The sequence below is a fragment of the Peromyscus leucopus genome, chromosome 8b, assembly GCF_004664715.2.
Source record: "Peromyscus leucopus breed LL Stock chromosome 8b, UCI_PerLeu_2.1, whole genome shotgun sequence".
Taxonomy (NCBI): domain Eukaryota; kingdom Metazoa; phylum Chordata; class Mammalia; order Rodentia; family Cricetidae; genus Peromyscus; species Peromyscus leucopus.
In genome coordinates this window covers 37886632-37903646 of record NC_051086.1, presented here as the reverse complement: position 1 = coordinate 37903646, position 17015 = coordinate 37886632, and the positions used below count along the sequence as shown (strand labels likewise).

General features: G+C 50.9%; 1 protein-coding gene across 1 annotated transcript in view; it reads left to right on the top strand.

The window, feature by feature from the left end:
- Positions 1 to 2407: 2407 nt before the first annotated feature.
- Positions 2408 to 17015, top strand: part of Fat2 (FAT atypical cadherin 2) — an 86418-nt gene continuing 71810 nt past the window's right edge. The window contains exon 1 of the mRNA XM_028880039.2: positions 2408 to 2656. The gene's annotated coding sequence lies outside the window, so the exon portion shown is untranslated. The remainder of the gene's footprint in view (positions 2657 to 17015) is intronic.

Here is a 17015-nt window from a genome sequence, read left to right as displayed (position 1 = left end):
CTCAAACGAAGAGTTGCCGAGATCGGATTGTCCTGTTGGCATGTCTGTGGGGCATTGTCCATTATTAATTGAGGTAATAGGGCCCAGCCCACCGTGGGCAGCCCCATCCCTAGGCTGGTTGACCTGGGCTATAAAAGGAAGCTCACTAACTGAGCGTGGGTCTATGAGTGAGTCAAAAAGCAGTGTTCCTCTGTGGTTTCTGTTTCAGTTCCTCCCACGACTTCCCTCAGGGATGGACTGTGACCTGGAAGTGTAAGCTGAAATAAACTCTTTCCTCCCCCACGTCGTGTGGGTCAGAGTGTTTCATCCCAGAAACAGAAAGCAAATGTGGACAGTGGTGGTCTCCAGTTCCATCTGTTTTCCTACAAATGACATGATTTCATTCTTCACAGCTCACTAAAGGGATCGTAATATTCTAGCCCAGAATTCTAGCTGACCAAGTCCTAGCCGTGAAATCAGGTCTCAGTGCTAGTCATACCTGGCCTGGGTGCCCTCTTCACAGGTGGGACCCTATTTGACAAGCGAGACAGAGTGGCTGTGGGTGTAGCTCAGTGGTGGAGCACCTGCCTAGCATAAGCCAGGCCTTAGGTTCAATATCAATATTGCAAAAGTGGAACAGACAAGTGAGCAGCAAGATGGCCATGAGTAAAGATGCCTGCCTTCGAGCCTGACCACACGAGTGAGTTTGATCCCAGGTCTCACACAGCAGAAGGAGAGAACAGAATTAATTATTTTAACCTCCAATCTTGTACCATGGTACATGAACACACACACACACACACACATACACACACACTAACAATAAATAAATAAATACATACATACATAAATAAATAAGAAATACTTTTTTATTTTTATTATTATTATTTTTTTTTTTTGGTTTTTCAAGACAGGGTTTCTCTGCGTAGTTTTGCGCCTTTCCTGGAGCTCACTTGGTAGCCCAGGCTGGCCTCGAACTCACAGAGATCCCCTGCCTCTGCCTCCCGAGTGCTGGGATTAAAGGCGTGCGCCACCACCGCCCGGCGAAATACTTTTTTAAAAAAAGAGAGGGAGAGAGACAGCGCTGTGTGTGATGACTCAGACTCATAATCCTAACACTCAAGAGGTTGAGACAGGAGCACCAAGAGTTCAAGCCCACCAGAGTGGGCTACGTGAGACCTTGTCTCAAACACAAGACAAAATAAGAAAAAAAAACCTAACAAGATAGATACTAAGCAGATTTAAGCCATTTGCTCTGGATCATGTGAGCTAACTGATGGTGGGAACAAGGAGGGTCTGAAGAGCTCTTGTTTATCAGCCAGGTTCAAGGTCACTGGTCAGCTGAACATCAGTTAAGACCGCTGCGTCTGAGCAGGTGCTGGGGAGGTAACTTTCTCTGTGACCTGAGGTATTTTCCAGGGATGCTGGAGAGGGGGCCTCATGACTCACTGTGTAGGGAGAAGGTTGGGGGTGCCAAATGCGGATAGGATGATTGCACAGATGTTTCCAGCTGTGTGAGGAGGGACTCTCTTCCTCTAGTTTTGAAGGGCCAGTGGCTCATCTCAAAAAGCAGAAGCACAGGACTTCTTCGGTGAAGGTTGGCAGCGGCCAGGGATGGGACGGGGGAGAAGGGTAACTCCTGTGGGTCTCTTCTTTGTTTTCCCTCAAATATGGGTTCCCCACGTAGGCTGTGTGCTGGAATCATCCAAGTAGCCAGAGCAGAGGGGCACCTGTAAAGATGCATCAAAGACAAGCTGTCTTGTGTCTAGGCAGGTTGTCAGGCAACTAGGTCAGGAATCATACAACTTTTCTGACCAGGATTCCCATGACCCCCGATTTACAGATGGGGATCCCAGGTTTGGAGGGGTTAGCTCATGCAGCCCCGTAATAGTAAGAATTATCTTTTCTCAACCTCTACCTTTTTTGTTTTAGGAGGGGTTGAGGCAGGCTCTCCTTCTGTAGCTCGGGCTGGCCTGGAACTCACAGCAATTCCCCTGTCAGCCTAAAAAGTGCTGAGATTTTCAGGAGTGAACCACACTGCCTCACTACTTTTTTTTTTTTTTTAATCTTATTTATTCCTCAAAGCCCACCCAGAGAGGTAGGAGATATGGAGGAAAAAAAAGGGGGGGGGGACTGAGGCTCTAGTTAGCAGTTCCAAGGCTACATAGTAGCAAGTTGGCAGGGTGTGTGTGTGTGTGTGTGTGTGTTCTGACTTTGGGGGGCACAGACAGAACACTGACCTGCATCCAAACCACCTTTCCCACCCTAGTCGTCTGGGTGACTTCGGGTAACACTACCTGCCCAGGGACTCAGTTTCCTGAGCTGCGAAACCTAGAAGAGAGGTGGCCAGGGGCCGTCATCTTCCCTGACTCCATCCCCACCCCATTGTGAGTTCTGGGCGGCAAACCAGTTGGCTTCCTTGCTTTCTCTCCTGCAGTGAGCCAGAGAGCTGGCAGGAGGGGAATGATCCGCCTCCCTTCTCCCACCTCTCTCTCCTCCTCCGTGGGCCTGGACACACCTACTCCAACTTTCTCGGCAGCCTCTGGGCTGGGCTGAGAGCCTTCCTGCGCGGCTCCTCCGCACCTCCCTCTGGAGCCTTCAGCTAGGCCCTGGGGACAGGGACCCCCAGCCCAGCACCCCCTCCTTACAGGCACCCCTCCCTACCTGAGGAGCACAGGTAAGAACTAGGAAGGGCCCGGGAGGTCGGGGCTGGGATTATAAAGTGAATTTGTTTTTATGTCTGATCTCAGAGCAGGCTGGCACAAGCTCCTGGAAGGGGGGGAAGGAACCAGGAGCCGGCAAGACAGACAGACATAGAAAGGTGGACAGGGACTCCCGTCCCTGTCTCCCTAGGTGTACTGGTGACAGTGACGTGGCAGGCTTGCCCCTGGCATTGGTAAACAGGACCCTCAACAAGACTGTCAAAAGATTCTGAACTTGAGGAGGAAGAGGAAGGTCATATTTGCACGTGGGGATGGCTGGACTTGTGTCCCCTGCCTGGGCTTTAAGGATGAGGCTTTATGTTATATGGACAGATCCCACGTAGTTTTAGAAAGTGAACTGAGGCAAGGGACTAGCTTCTTATGTGTCTGAGGGGCACAGAGGCCCCACGGCAGATGAAGCTACCTGGTAAAGTGGAAGGAAGCCTTGAGAGGAGGACAGACAACAGGGCCACGCGTGCCTCGCCCTGTATTCCTTAGGGGTGCCTTCCTAGACCCTTGGCTCTCGTGGCTGTGCCGTAGGGGCGTATGTTGTGACTAAACATTGGTGGTGGTCTGAGAGGCTCTGGAGGTAGAGCTGACTCAGAAGACTGCAGAGATCAACTCTGTGCTCTTGTCTTCAGGGAGCAGGACCCAGGGGCAGAGAGCCCAAGTGGAAGGCTGAAAAAGCCACAGGGTCTCATTTCAGCCCTCCATGAGAGAAAGATGGTATGTTCGCCCGGCGTAGGGAGCGGCAAGGCTGTGCTGAGGCTTGCCAGGAGCTCCCAAGGCCACCTCTGCCCCAGTTGGGATCCAGAGCCCATGTTTGGGTTCAAGGAAGAAGAGGGAGGTGGAGAGAGAAACTCAGGACTACTAGCTTTCTAGCCTTTAGCCTCACTAGTCAGGTAGGGAGCAGGGGACCGGAGGTAGAGCTGATTTACGTGCCCGTAGCCTGTGATGGCAATGATGGTCATCACAGCCGGCATGTGCTGTGCTCGTCCTGTGTGCTGGGGTCTGTGCTGAGCATGTTTGAGTGGTCTTCTGAGCTTTCCTAGCAGATGGTATGGTGGTATGAAAAGAGAATTTGTTCGTCACGCTCCCGTGATTTTCATGCTGTGTGGCTTGGGACAGGGTTGTGCCTCTCTGGACCTACACCTCCACAAATGCATTCAAGGTATTGAAGGGCCGTGAAGATTTCATTTGTTTTACTTAAAGATTGATTTACATTGGGGTGTGAGGGGGGAGATTTGCATGTCACAGGTCAGAGGACAACTTTCAGGAGCTGAATCTCTCTTTCAACCATGTGGATCCCAGGGATAGAACTCAGGTCATCAGGCTTGGCAGCAGGCACTTTTATCTACTGATTCTCTTGCCCATCCTGTTGATTCCATTCTCCATTGGTGCTAGGAATGTAGCTCAGTGGATAGTGTTTACCTATCACGAACAAGGTCTTGGGTTCTGTCCCCAGCACTGTATAAACTGGCCACGGTGACACAGGCTTTTCACCCCAGCATTAGGGAGGTAGAGACAGGAAGACCGGAAGTTCAAGGTCATATTTGGTGACACAGTGGGCTCAAGGCCAGCTTTGGCCCCGTGAGACCATCTATCAAAGATAAATAAAGATTGTTTATTTTGGGGTCAAATTAGCCCCACAACCGCACTGGACAGACCGGACAGGAAGAGGAGTCTGCTGGCTGTGTGTCCCACGTTCCTGTAAGAGACAGTTGTGACGCTTCCCAGAAAGCTCTGCCTGGAGCACCTGCCAGAGTTCCCTCAGGATGATACTGAATCTCCAGTGCTAGCTAGTCCAGTAGATGGAATCAAGCAATGAGCCTCCTCTCCCTGTGCCTGGGTTTCTCAGCTGTGATCTGAGGAAGGCTGAAGAACCAGAATAAACCTGGTCTATTGTCTGCGAGCCCTGTGATTCCATGATTCTCAGCATCTAGTCCTTAGGGACCTGGGGAGCCATATGCAGGGCACCTGTATTCTCCAGCCGTTACCCAGCAGCCATGTCTGATGTCTGTGGGCCGGACCTCCTGGCTCCCCCACACCTGTCCTTGGGAGTGGGGCTGCTGTGTCTCATGCCCAGCATCTTCTGCCCTGGGGATTTAACTCCCTTCAGCCTGGTAGGGGAGAGAGGACTTCTATGGTAGGCTGAGACATAGTAGTTACTCTTGGTCAGACAGGGCTCCAAGGAAGAGGCCAGCAGCAGGTGCTGAGCCTGGGGAAAAATCATTGTGAGCTCAGGGTGTGGGTGACGGGGACCTTCTGGTACCCCTTGGGTGGGCATGCCCTCTGTAAGCTTCAGGGTCTTGGGTCACCAATACCAACCAAGCTAGGACAAACCACAGAACTCCACTGCTCCGTTCATAGTGCTAAGAATTCCATTTACGGGGGCAGATTGAAGGCAGCTTAGAGAGAAAGGAGCACATCTAAATCCTGAGTGCTATTGGTTGTGTGACTGACCTCAAACTTCTCTCAAAACCTCAGTGTCTCTATTTGAAAAGCAGGGCCAGTCATGGCTCTTTTCTGTGCGTTCCTGTGTGTTTATGGAGTGTGTATACACAGGGATGCACATGCATGAACAGGCCAGAGAACATCCTTGGATGTTGTCCATCTTGTTTTCTGAGTCAGGGTCTCCCACTAACCTGACACTTTTCAACTAAGCTAGGCTGCCTGGCGGGTGAGCCCTCGTGATCTGCTGGTCTCTGCCCACTCAGTGCCGGGATTACCAGCACGCACCAAGCCTAGTTTTTTATAGGGGTTCTGAGGATCGAACTCAGGTCCTCACATTTGCAAGGCAAGCACTTTCCTGGCTGAGCCATCCACCAAGTCCAATGTATCCCTTTTCTCCGAGACTTGGTGTGAGGAGTCCATGACGTCACGGCACAAGGCCCTCTGATGGCTCTTCTCTCCTCCACCTGGGTCGGGTCCTCTCAGGACACCTTGAATCCATCCTACAACTGAGCACTGTTAAGGCTGCGGTGTTGGAGGTCGTCTCCTAGGGTGATGCCCGTGGGACTGTGCTGCTGGAGGCAGAGCCTGGTGCATTCTGTATGGGATGTGTGAGCAATGAACTCAGGAGAGCAGAGACTGTGGTCTTTGCTTGGCTCGCAGATGAGAGGGGCTGTGAGCTAGCACCATCACAGACAGCTTAAGGATTCTCGGAGACCATGAGTGAGACAGACACAGCACGAGAGGCTGGTGACTGCACCAGGGTCACACAGTCAAGGGGGGAAGGCCTGAGCTGGACCACATCTTTGCTTCCTTCTGACTCACTCTGCCTCAACCAGTCTGGGGGTGTTTCTAGTCAGGCCATGCATTGGGAATGGTGGATTGACCCCAAGTACCCTACAGAGAATGGGCAATGAAATTTATCACTAGATTATAAGCTGCTCTCCGAGGGATAGAAACTCATCAGTTGAGTTTCCTTCCCACATCTCACACACACACACACACACACACACACACACACACACACACACACACACACAGAGGGGGGGGAGGAACCACAGAGAGGAGAAAACCACACACACACACACACACACACACACACACACACACACACTCACACACACAGTCCTCTCCTGTTCCATAGCTCTTTCCACTCAACCAGCAGATATCTGTAACAGTTCAATTGGAAGGAAGGGTCCTCAAGCATTCCTAGAATTGTCTGCTGAAGACTTATGGGTCCTGTTTTACACACGACGCCATAGATTTTCAGCATTTACCTAAATTCACACGGCCAGTTTGGAATGAAGTCCTGGGTCAGATTTTACCCAACAGCAAGCCATTTGTAGTCATGGGATGTGAATGAGGAGGAGAGGATGCTGGCTCACTAGAGCCTCGGTGCATGTCTCCAGGCTAGACCATCAGATGCAGTCCTCAGCACAGTCACTCTCACTGCCCTCTCCTGCCTCTCATCTCTGTCACCTTTGTTTTCACTGTGGGGACAGACCTTCGGGCAGGTCAACTCCTTCCTGTGCACCACACAGTTTCTGTAGTCTAAGCATCACTTCATAAGGCTGAGGAGGCCAGCCTGGGCTACATGAAACCTCGTCTCAAATAAAACAAAATGGCAATAACTGGTGGAGACAGGCCACACGCAGATGGTTTAACATCTGGAGGCAGGCAGTAAAACAGGTAAACTCAGGCTGGGCATGGAGAGCAGTGCACCAGTGTGCCTACGCTGTTCCAATGTAGCTACAGATTTGATGGCGGCTTCCCGCAGTTGACAAGGAAAGGCAGAGGAGAACACATCTCCAGAGAGAAAGCAGCAAGTGCAGAGACACAGCAGGAAACCTTCGAGTGCGAGACCCTTTCATGCTGGTGGGGAGCACTGGGCAGCTGTCCTGGGAAGTAGAGTGGGCTGGACCGTGAAGGGACTGCAGCTTGGTTTGCTTGCTTGCTTTTATATGTTGAGACAGGGTCTCTCACTATAACTCAGGCCATCCTGGAACTCACTATGTTGCCCAGGCTGGCCTCAAACTTGCAGTAATCCCCCCTGCCTCAGTCTTCCAAGTGCTGAGATTATAAGCATGTGACATCATTATTGTTTTTGAGACAGAGTCTCGCTATGTAGTTCAGGCAGGCCTCGAACTCCTGACCCTTCCACTTCAGCCTCCCAAGTGCTGGCATGACAGGGATGGGCCACCATTTTAAATACAGATAGTGAGACAAATTTTCATATATACAAAGGTTAGCAGTGTTAAGGCCCTCATCCTCAGCCTTTAACAACTGTGCCTTGCCCATGCTTCTGTCCCAGGTTATTTTGATGCAAATCCATTTGGCTGAGTCCACCTGGATCTTTTCATTACATATTTATTTATGTATTTATTTATTGTGTGTGTGGTCAAGGGAGTGCCATGGTGCACGTGGTAGTAAAAGGACAACTTTCAGGAGTCAGTTCTCTCTCTCCGCCATGTGGGCTTTAGGGATTGAACTCAGGTCATCAGGCTTGTGGTGGGTGACTTTACCCACTGAGTCATCTTCCTGGGTCCTGTCCCCACAGGTCTAAGAGAAGGAGGATGTTATACAGCAGGGCTGTGTGTGACTTACACTCTATAAACACCGAGAGACGATGAGGGAGCTCAGGTCCCACTGTCTTGCTAGGCACATCTCTCTAAGACTGAAAGACTTACTTGAGGCAGGGGTCAGAGTCAAAGGATCAGGTGTCTTGTTTCTCCTTTGGCTAGTCCAGGGCCTGACATGCCATGGTCACCCGTGGATTAACTCAAAACTTGTCTCTACATCGGTTTCCTTCCACAGTCCAGAAGAATTCAGTGTGAGCAGTTAGTAGCTTTGAGTTTGCCAAGGAAAGCAGCTCCTTTCTGCCCCACTCCCAATTTTCTTCCTAGTTCTGAGACCACAGCGGCCTGTGCAAGGCGACCAGTGTGGCCAGAGCACAGCAGTGCTCTCCCCAGGCAGGCTTGATGCTGCAGCAGGAGGAGCTCCACCAGCTCCCCGGGGTTCCATGCCCACGGCCAGGCTGAGCAGGATGGTACACGCCGGGGTGGGATAACGTCAGCCTGCGAGAGCGTGTTGGCTTGCCTGTATTCACGTGCCTGGAGTCAGAGCCGCTGTCTGTCCCCTCCCCTGGTTTCTCTCAACACATTTGGGACTCAAGGGTCCTAAACTGCATCACTCTGGACCCTCGGAAGGTCAGCTGGGGAAGCAGAGAGGTGGCGTTGGGGACAATCTGCGTGTGTGAGCTCTGCAGCCACTCCTGGCCTGATCATCACTGTCCATCTGTAGTCCAGGACACCCACTTTCACCTCAATGGTGGGGCACACACTGCCGTGACATTCACATGTTGCGGGTAACAGAGTCACCAGCTCATGCTAATGGAACACCACGTGCCAACAGCTATAGGCACGGAGGAGATCCCAAAGTCTTGGGAACTGATTCAACTCCCAGCATCTCAAATTCTTGGATTCAGACCAGTAGCCCAGCCCTGCTGGACCCTTGTATGGAGTCCTGGCTCAGGGCCTAGCCAGTGTCTATTATAACTTTTTAAGTTCTCTGTGTAAACTTTCAGAAAGGGCACACGAAGCCCATGCTGTAGCTGCCGAGTTTTTATAAAGTAAAAGCTCCCAGAGGCCAGGCAGAGCCCAAAGCAGATGCCAGCCCCAGGAGCTCTCCTGAGGTCCCTTGCCATGCTAGCTGCCTCTTTGTATTGCATGACCCATATCCAGCTGGCCACCTCAGGATGGCAGCATCCCCCCTTTCAGGCTATGCATTCTGTCTCAGTGCTAAGGACAGGAGAGACCCAGTGAGTAGTGTACTGGAAGTTGCTAAACTAAACTTGATCTTTGGATTGCTTTGCTGTGACCCTTGTTCTGTGGCCCCTCGATGAGAGTCGAGCCCTCCAGATATTTAGAAAGGCTGCCAGTTCTAAGTGTATAGGAGTGAAAACATGGACCGGGCTAAGGAAGTAGTTTTTCATGGGCTGCGAGGCTCTAGACACGGCACTGTGGAGTGTGGGTTTCCACAGCCCTGCCTTGCCTGCCTGGCACTGTTCCCATACAGCTTGACTTTGAGAACCACCTCCTTCCTCGTTCCTAGGGGGTAGGAAGAGTCCAAGATCCCCAAGTTAGAAAAGGCCACTTGGTCCACAGCCAGTCAGACTGCTGTCATCATTTCCATGGCTTCTCCCCGATCAAAGTCACCTCTGAAACCCTTACTAGGGTTTAAGAACCTTTCTAATGAAATGCGATATTCACACAGAAAAGAGCATGAATCATAAGCACTCAGTTCAGTGAAAACTAACCAACTCCAAGATAAACAGAACATGGCTTCCACCCAGAAACCCCCTTTCTGTGCCTTTCAATCACCAACTGCCCCCACACCTCTGAACGTAACTTTATCCTAATCTAACCCATACCTTCAATTTGCCTATGGTAAACTTCATGTACTAGTTGTACCACAGTGTGTACACACACACACACACACACACACACACACACACACACACACACACACACACAGGTCCACATCATGGACAAGATCCACCTATACTGTTGCCTAGAGCAGCAGTTCTCCTTCTTTGCTGCATATTACTCCATTAAACAACCACACCCCAATTGATTTAAGCATTTGGCTCTGGTTCTTTGGGCTGTTGGATGGAGATAATGATGATGAGTCGTGCTGATCCTATGAGGAAGCTCGGGTGAAGGTTTCTCCGTGTTTTTTGTTGGGCCGTGAGCTGTGCATTCCTGTGCAGAGGGCTTCCGTTTTCAGGCTCAGTTCTACTTATGGCAAGCAGAGCATGCATAGTTCATGGGCTGGGACTGTCTGAAGGTGAACAGACTCTGCCTCAGGGAGGCAAACAATTGCCCCATGGGGCTTGAACATGGATGGATGCAACAGGTACAGGCTCAGAACCCGGGGGGAACTTCAGATGCATGAGACAGGCTGCCTTCTCCCACCTGGCCATTCTTCTGAGCCATCCACTGTGTCTGCTCCACCAAGGTCCTATACTCCCCAAGAACACCCAGAAGATCACTCATGGAAAAGATGTGTCCCCACTTGAGCAACCCTAGCCTATGCCCCTAGCCAATCATGTTTCTCAAAGCCAAGGCCAAGGTCTCCAACACACCAATACTCAAATCTCTTGTTTAGCCTCAAAAATCAAAGTCTTTCCCCTCCTCACATGGCCCCACCTCACCAAGGCCCTACGGGGCATCTAGACTCTCAAATGAGGCATGGCACAATGGAAGACCCTAATGAAAAAAGCCATGTGTCTTGTTGAGTGGATCTTCAACACCAGCCACACCAAAATCATCCAGGAAACTTGTTAGACTCCTGTTCCTGAGCTCTGCCCCTAAGGATCTTGAGTCAATAGATCTGGGGTGTGGCTGGAATATTCATGTTTTAACCCCTGGTTGATACAGCAGCCTGCTTGTCAGAGCCCAGGCTTGCCCGGCAGATCTGTTGAGTCTTGTGTCTGCAGAGGACCAAAAAGAACATACACTTAGGGCGGACAAGGGAAATTAGGGTGTAGAGTCTTGGGATGGAGGGGGTGTAGTCAGGGATCCAGCACCTTTGGGTCAACGGAGAATGCTCCGAAGTCACTCCTCACTCACCTGGAGCCTCTGGCCCTGCCTGTAGTCTTTCCTCATTGCTAAAAGACCGCTCTCTACTTGCTGTGACCTGCCTGCCTGCCTGGCTCTGTCCTAAGCTGCCCTGCTCAGGGGAGGGACAGGACAGATGGACCAAAGGCTGGGCAGGGCCAGCCTGGAGAAAAGGGAGCTCAAGAGAGGATTGGACATAGAGCCTTGGCTGAGAATCGGCTGGTGTGAGCAGTCCCATGGTTTTAGGATCCCTGGTGTGGGGGAGGGACCACAGAACCTCTCCCTTCCTGGTGGCTCTTTCCAACCCATCGGCATGAACAGACAGGCCGGGCAACTGTTAGACACATAGGCAATGTGAGTTTTACGCCTAGCTTGGCTGTGGGATCGGAAAGGTGGGTCACCTATGTGAGTTCCATCAATGTCTTTTGCGTGTCTGTGTTTGTACGTGTGCAGAAATAGTTTCTCTCCTTGCACTGTGTGGATTCTTGAGATCATGCTCAGGTTGTCGGGCCTGGCAGCAAGCACCTTTGCCTGCCAGACATCTTGTTGGCCCTCATCAATGTCTTTTCCAAAGCAAAGCTAAGCTCAGGGTTGCTGGAGATGAAGTGGGTCACCTGCTCACCACAGTTCTAGCTCATAGTAAACATTCAGTCGATGCCATCTTCCTCTGAGAACTGCGTATCTCCACCCTTCACCGGTCCTCAGTGCATCACTAATGATGGCTTAGGGGACAGTTGACCCAGAGAGTAGGAGAACAGGGGCTCATCCTATAGATGTTGGGGTGTACAGAATGAGGGACTCTGCTCAAGGATCATTCAATCCCTCTGATGACAGCCATGTCACTGGGGTCAAAACAGTGACCTCACAAATGTCCCAGACATGGCATTGTGATGTCCACATTCCACCCTGCTTTGGTCTCCTAACAGCCAGATGCTTATTTCCTGGTTGATGTGTAAAAAGACTGAGGTTCAGTCAGGTCCCCTCATTGACTGAAGGCCACCCACCAGCCATGGGCCAAGGCAGGACTTGAGTCTGTACGTGACCACCACAGTATACTTCTCAGGCCCTACCCGGTACTTTTTCCTATGCCAGAGCTGGAATGAGAACCTGGCAAGGAGTGGCCACACCACCAAGGGGCTTGTGGGCAAGGAGCAAAGACAAGACACAGCAATCAATGCACTCCCTGTGTCTGGGTGGGGGTGGGGGAGTCGGTGGCCCCAGAGCAGGCAGCACATCGTGTTCTGGATGCAGAGTGGGATTGTACTGTGTCAGCTCATTTACAGATGATGGAAATGGACCAGAGAGGGCACCCTGCACATCCACAGAGAGCACACAGAGTCAGGAGGGCCATCACCGGAAGCCATCTACATTGCCAGAATAACATCTCCTCTCCTCCCCTGTCCTCCCTTCCTCTCTCTTCCCATTTTCTTCCCCTCCTCCTTTCCCCTCCCTCCTTCTCTCCTTCCCTCTCCCTCCTTCCTTCCCTCCCTCCCATTCCGCCCCTCTCCTTCCTTTCCTGTCCTCTTCTTTCCTCCCACCTCTTTCCTTTTTTCTTTCTGAGAATGGAATTCAGGGCTGTGCGCATGCTCATCGAGGAGATGAGACCCCAGTTCGGGTCTAGCACCTCCTCTTTTCATGCCCTTGATTTTCTGCTCCCTCTGAAACCCCAGAAGAGTTCTTATCTCTCAGGCTGCATCTTCACCTTTGAAACAATTCACAGCAAAAAGAGGAGTGTCACAGGCCTGCAGGTGTGTGCGCGTGTGCGTGCACGCATGTGTGCGAATGTGTCTAGGACTGCTCCCACAAAGGGCTCCTGGGCACATTGATGGCCACTGATGTGCAGAGAATTCTGAATTCCACAGATTTTTGAGCTTGTACTGTGATAGTACTGACTTCACCCTGTCAGCTACTTCAGCAGCCTGGCATCTTGCCAAATGCTTTTCATGCTAAACCTGTCAGGTCCCCAACCCCCAGGGACGTAAGTGGGAAAACTGAGGCTTGGGGTGGCAGAGCCTGGAATCAGAGATGCTGAAGAAGGCAAAGAGGTCCGCTCTCCCTCCGATCTCTTTAGCATAGTCTTCCCAGCAGTTTACAACTAAAAAAGACAGTATCCAGACAGCGATTTAAGTGTCACTCATGCAGAACGTTCAATGTGAGTCGTTTGTGAATGTGTGCATTGAGTACTTCCATGCGCGTGAATACACATGCCCATCTGTGTGTGTGTGCACATGGAAGCCAGAAGTAGACGCTGTCGCTCCCACCTTATATATTGAGACAGAGTCTCTCACTTGCTAATCCAGGGAGGTTAACTAGCCACTGGATTACGGGGGCGGGGGTGGGGGGGCCTGTCACATCTGCCTGACATTTATGTGGGTGTTGGGGATCCAAACTCAGCTCCTCACATTTGCAAGGCAAGCATCTTACCTGCCGAACCATCTCTCCAGCTTGTTTTCTAACACACACACACACACACACACACACACACACACACGCACGCACGCACGCACGCACGCACACGCACACGCACACGGTGTTTTCTATTTAAAACAAAATAATTCTGTGGCTGTGGGATCAAATACGGGACTTTGCACATGCCAGGCAAGCACTCTGGCACCAAAAAAACTTCCCAAATCCTATTTTTAAAAAATCAATAAAACTCAATGAAGCTATTTAACATATGACATGTTTTTGTAGTGAGAACATGTGAAATCTATTCCTAGTAATTTTCACACATATAATATAAGCTACACTTCAGCTTACTTTTTACTTTTTATTTTGAGACATCTCGCTAAGTTGTCCAGGCTGGCCTTGAACTTTCTGTACTCCAGGCAGCCCTGGAACTTGTGATCCTCCTGCCTCAGTCTCCTTAGTAGTTGGGACTACAGGTGTGCATCTCCCCCAACAGCTCTAGTTTATTAGTTAAGAGTCACCCATTGCGCAATGGCTCTCCGGAACTCACCCTAGCTGGTGTCTTTTGACCAACATTTCTTGCCTCCCACACTCAGGGCTTTCGGGAACAGCCATTCATTCCACTCTGGGAGTCTGTTAGTTCGACCTTTCTAGAGTTTCCCAGTGAGAGAGATGGTGTACCATTGGCCTTCCATGTCTACTTTATTTCACCTAACCCCGTGGCCTTCAGCCTTGTTTGCCTCGTTAGGAGGGATGGGGCTTCCTTCTTTCTTAAAAAGAAAATTGTTTTTCAAGACAAGGTTTCTCTGTGTGCTCTTGACTGTCCTGGAACTCATTCTATAGATCAGGCTGGCTTCAAACTCACAGAGATCTGCCTGCCTCTGCCTCCTGAGTACTGGGATTAAAGGCATGTGCCAACACCCGGCAAAATTTTATTTTTTTTTAATTTGATTTTTTGAGAATTCCGTGTGAGTACTTTATCGATATCATTTCCACCCTCCCTCTCCTTCTCCAACTGCTTCTGTGCCCCCTCTAACTCCCTCTCAGATTCATGATCTCTTTTTTAATTACACACACACACACACACACACACACACACACACACACACCCTACCGAGTCCATCTAGTGTTGCCTGTATGTACATGCATTTAGGGCTGACCACTGGGGTTGGATAACCTGTTGTCAGAAGAGATAACCTGGAGAAAACTAATTTTTCCTCGCTCATCATCACCGGTAGCTCTTCGTCTCTGGGTGGGGCCTTGTGAAATTTCCTGTACCCATGTTGGTCCCTCAAATGGTGTTGTCGTTATGCAGGTCACACTTGCATGGGGACAGAATCTTCTAGACGCCACAGGGAGGCTACACCCATGAAATCTCAACAATACAGTTCCGTAAAATTTTATCTTATCTATTTATTTTTTTAATGTTAATTTCATATTAATTTATTTATTTTGTATACCCGTGCATGCTGCAGGAAGCATGTGGCAGTCAGGGGACAACTTGGTGGAATCAGTTCTCTCCTTCCACCACATGGGTCTTGGGGATAGAACACAAATCTTCAAGCTTGGTTGTCAATCACCTTTATTTGGTGAGCCAGCTTGCCAGCCCCTCCCCCCCACACCCCCGCTACCCCCCACCCCACCCCCGACCTGCCCACTTTTTAAAGTCTGAGTAGTATTCCATCGTGTATACAGACTACATTGTCTTTATCCACTCATCAGATGATGGACATGTGGGTTGTTTCCATTGGGCATCACGAACGTGCTGCGGTGAACGTGGGTGGGCAGACTGATTTCATTTCCTTTGGATGCCCGCCCAGAGGTGGGATTGCTGGGCCATATGGTAGTTCTATTTGTAGTTTTTTTTTTTTTGAGGAACCTCCCTGCTGTTTTCCATCACGGCTGTTTACATCACCGGCAACATGCACCGGGCTTCTCTTCCTCCACGCCCTCACCAACACTTGCTGTCTTTAGTCTTTTTGATGACAGCTATCCTAACAGAGGAAGAAAGACAGGCCTACTGATTAAGTTATCCAAGGCCACCCAGGTCGGAAGCTGAGGTCTGTGTGTCTGGAGACTCAACACTTTTGCCGAGGGTTCTGCTGAATCAAAGAGGCGAGAAGCAGAGGATACATGGCGGCCTGTTGGGGAGTGGGGCTGGCTGGCCTCTGCGTTCTACTCTGTTCTCTCACTTTTTTCCCTCTCCCTCCCTCCCTCCCTCCCTGTCTCCCTGTCTCCCTCCCTCCCTTTTTTCCTTCCTTCTTTTCTTTCCTCTCCTCTCTGTTTTGTTTTGAGACAGGGTCTGATGTAGCTCAGGTTCGCTTTGAGTTCCATGTAGCCAAGGCTGACCTTAAACTCCTGACACCCCTGTCTTCACCTCCCAAGGGCCGGAGTGCCGCTGTGCTGTGCACTGGATCCCCTGAACTTAGTCCTCCTAGCCGAACTTCGTGTGTGCCATCACACCTGGCCTCTGTGCTCTTTCTAACAAAGCTCTCAGAGGCAAGCAGATCTCTGGGAGTTCGAGGCCAGCCTGGTCTGTGTAGTGAGTTCCAGGCCAGATGTGGTCCCATAATGACAACCACATTCTCCCCTGAAATAAAGCTCTCCCGCTCCTACAGAGCTGGTCTAGCTCGTCATTTTGGGGGAATTATGAAACAGACCTCGGCGTGTCCTGGGCCCTCCTGTCGTTTCTTGGTCAGACGCTGCACAGTTGAAGTTGCAGATGTGTCTTTGAGTCCTGTTCATAGGGCCTTGGTTAGCACATCCTAGACAGGCCTCTGCAAGGCATGACCTCACAAATAACTCTCAGTGGAGTTCCACATGGACCTGAAGGGGCAGGGATGGCCAGAGGAACCTGGAAGGGTGTGGGGGTTGGTGGCCAGTGAGTGGGGTGGGTCCTTTCCCCTCTCTGCAGACCAGCTAGTCCAGGCTGCTCCCTGGCTCAGAGAGGTTTAGCTCACACACAGATGCTCTTCGCCAAGAGGCAGTAATCTCAGTCAGGCTCCTGGGCTGGAGGGTGTCTAGCTGGTGCAGGAAAGCAGGTGGCCCTCCTGGGCTTGGCTTTCTTCCATTCCGGTCTGTCCCTGCTTAACTTCCATTATCAGATGAGATTGGGCATATTCAAGTGGTGCGGCTGTAGCCGGGCTCCTCCCTCTGCTCAGGTTGAAGGGAACACAATTTGCTTCTCTTCCACATGCAAACTGGCTTTCAGGAGGGGCGTCTGTAAGTGGCCCCCCAGAAGGATCCACCACTTAGTTTCAGCCAACTGGAGCCACCAAGAGCTCAAGGCCACGTCTTCCGGTTTTGGAAAGAGCAGCTGGAGTCAAAGCTTGGGGGAAAGTTTCCTAGACTTGTGTGAATAACTCACCATAAAACAACAAAATGGTGGATTATAAAAACCACAAAACAACAGGATGATCTGTCACAGGCCAAAAATGGGACTGGATCCCACCAGTTGGCTTCATGGGGTACCTTTGAAGGTTGTTTATTTTAATCAGTGCGTGTGTGTGTGTGTGTGTGTGTGTGTGTGTGTGTGTGTGTGTGTGTCCTGCATGTTTGCACGCATGTTCACGTGGAAGTCAGAGGACAATCTCAGGTGTCATGCCTCAGGACACCTTCTACCTCATTAGAGACAGGGTCTCTCATTGGCCTGGAGCTCACTGATTAGACCAGGTTGGCCTGCCAGTGAGTCTCAGAGATTCATCCCCCTGCCTCTGCCTCCCAGGGCTGGGATTCCTGGTGTGCTCCCCCATGCCCAGCTTTGGAGTTCGGGACTGAGCTCAAGTCCTTGTGATGGCAAAGCAAGCACTTTTCCATCTCCCCAGTCCGCGCACGGTGCCAAGGCGCTGGCCCACCA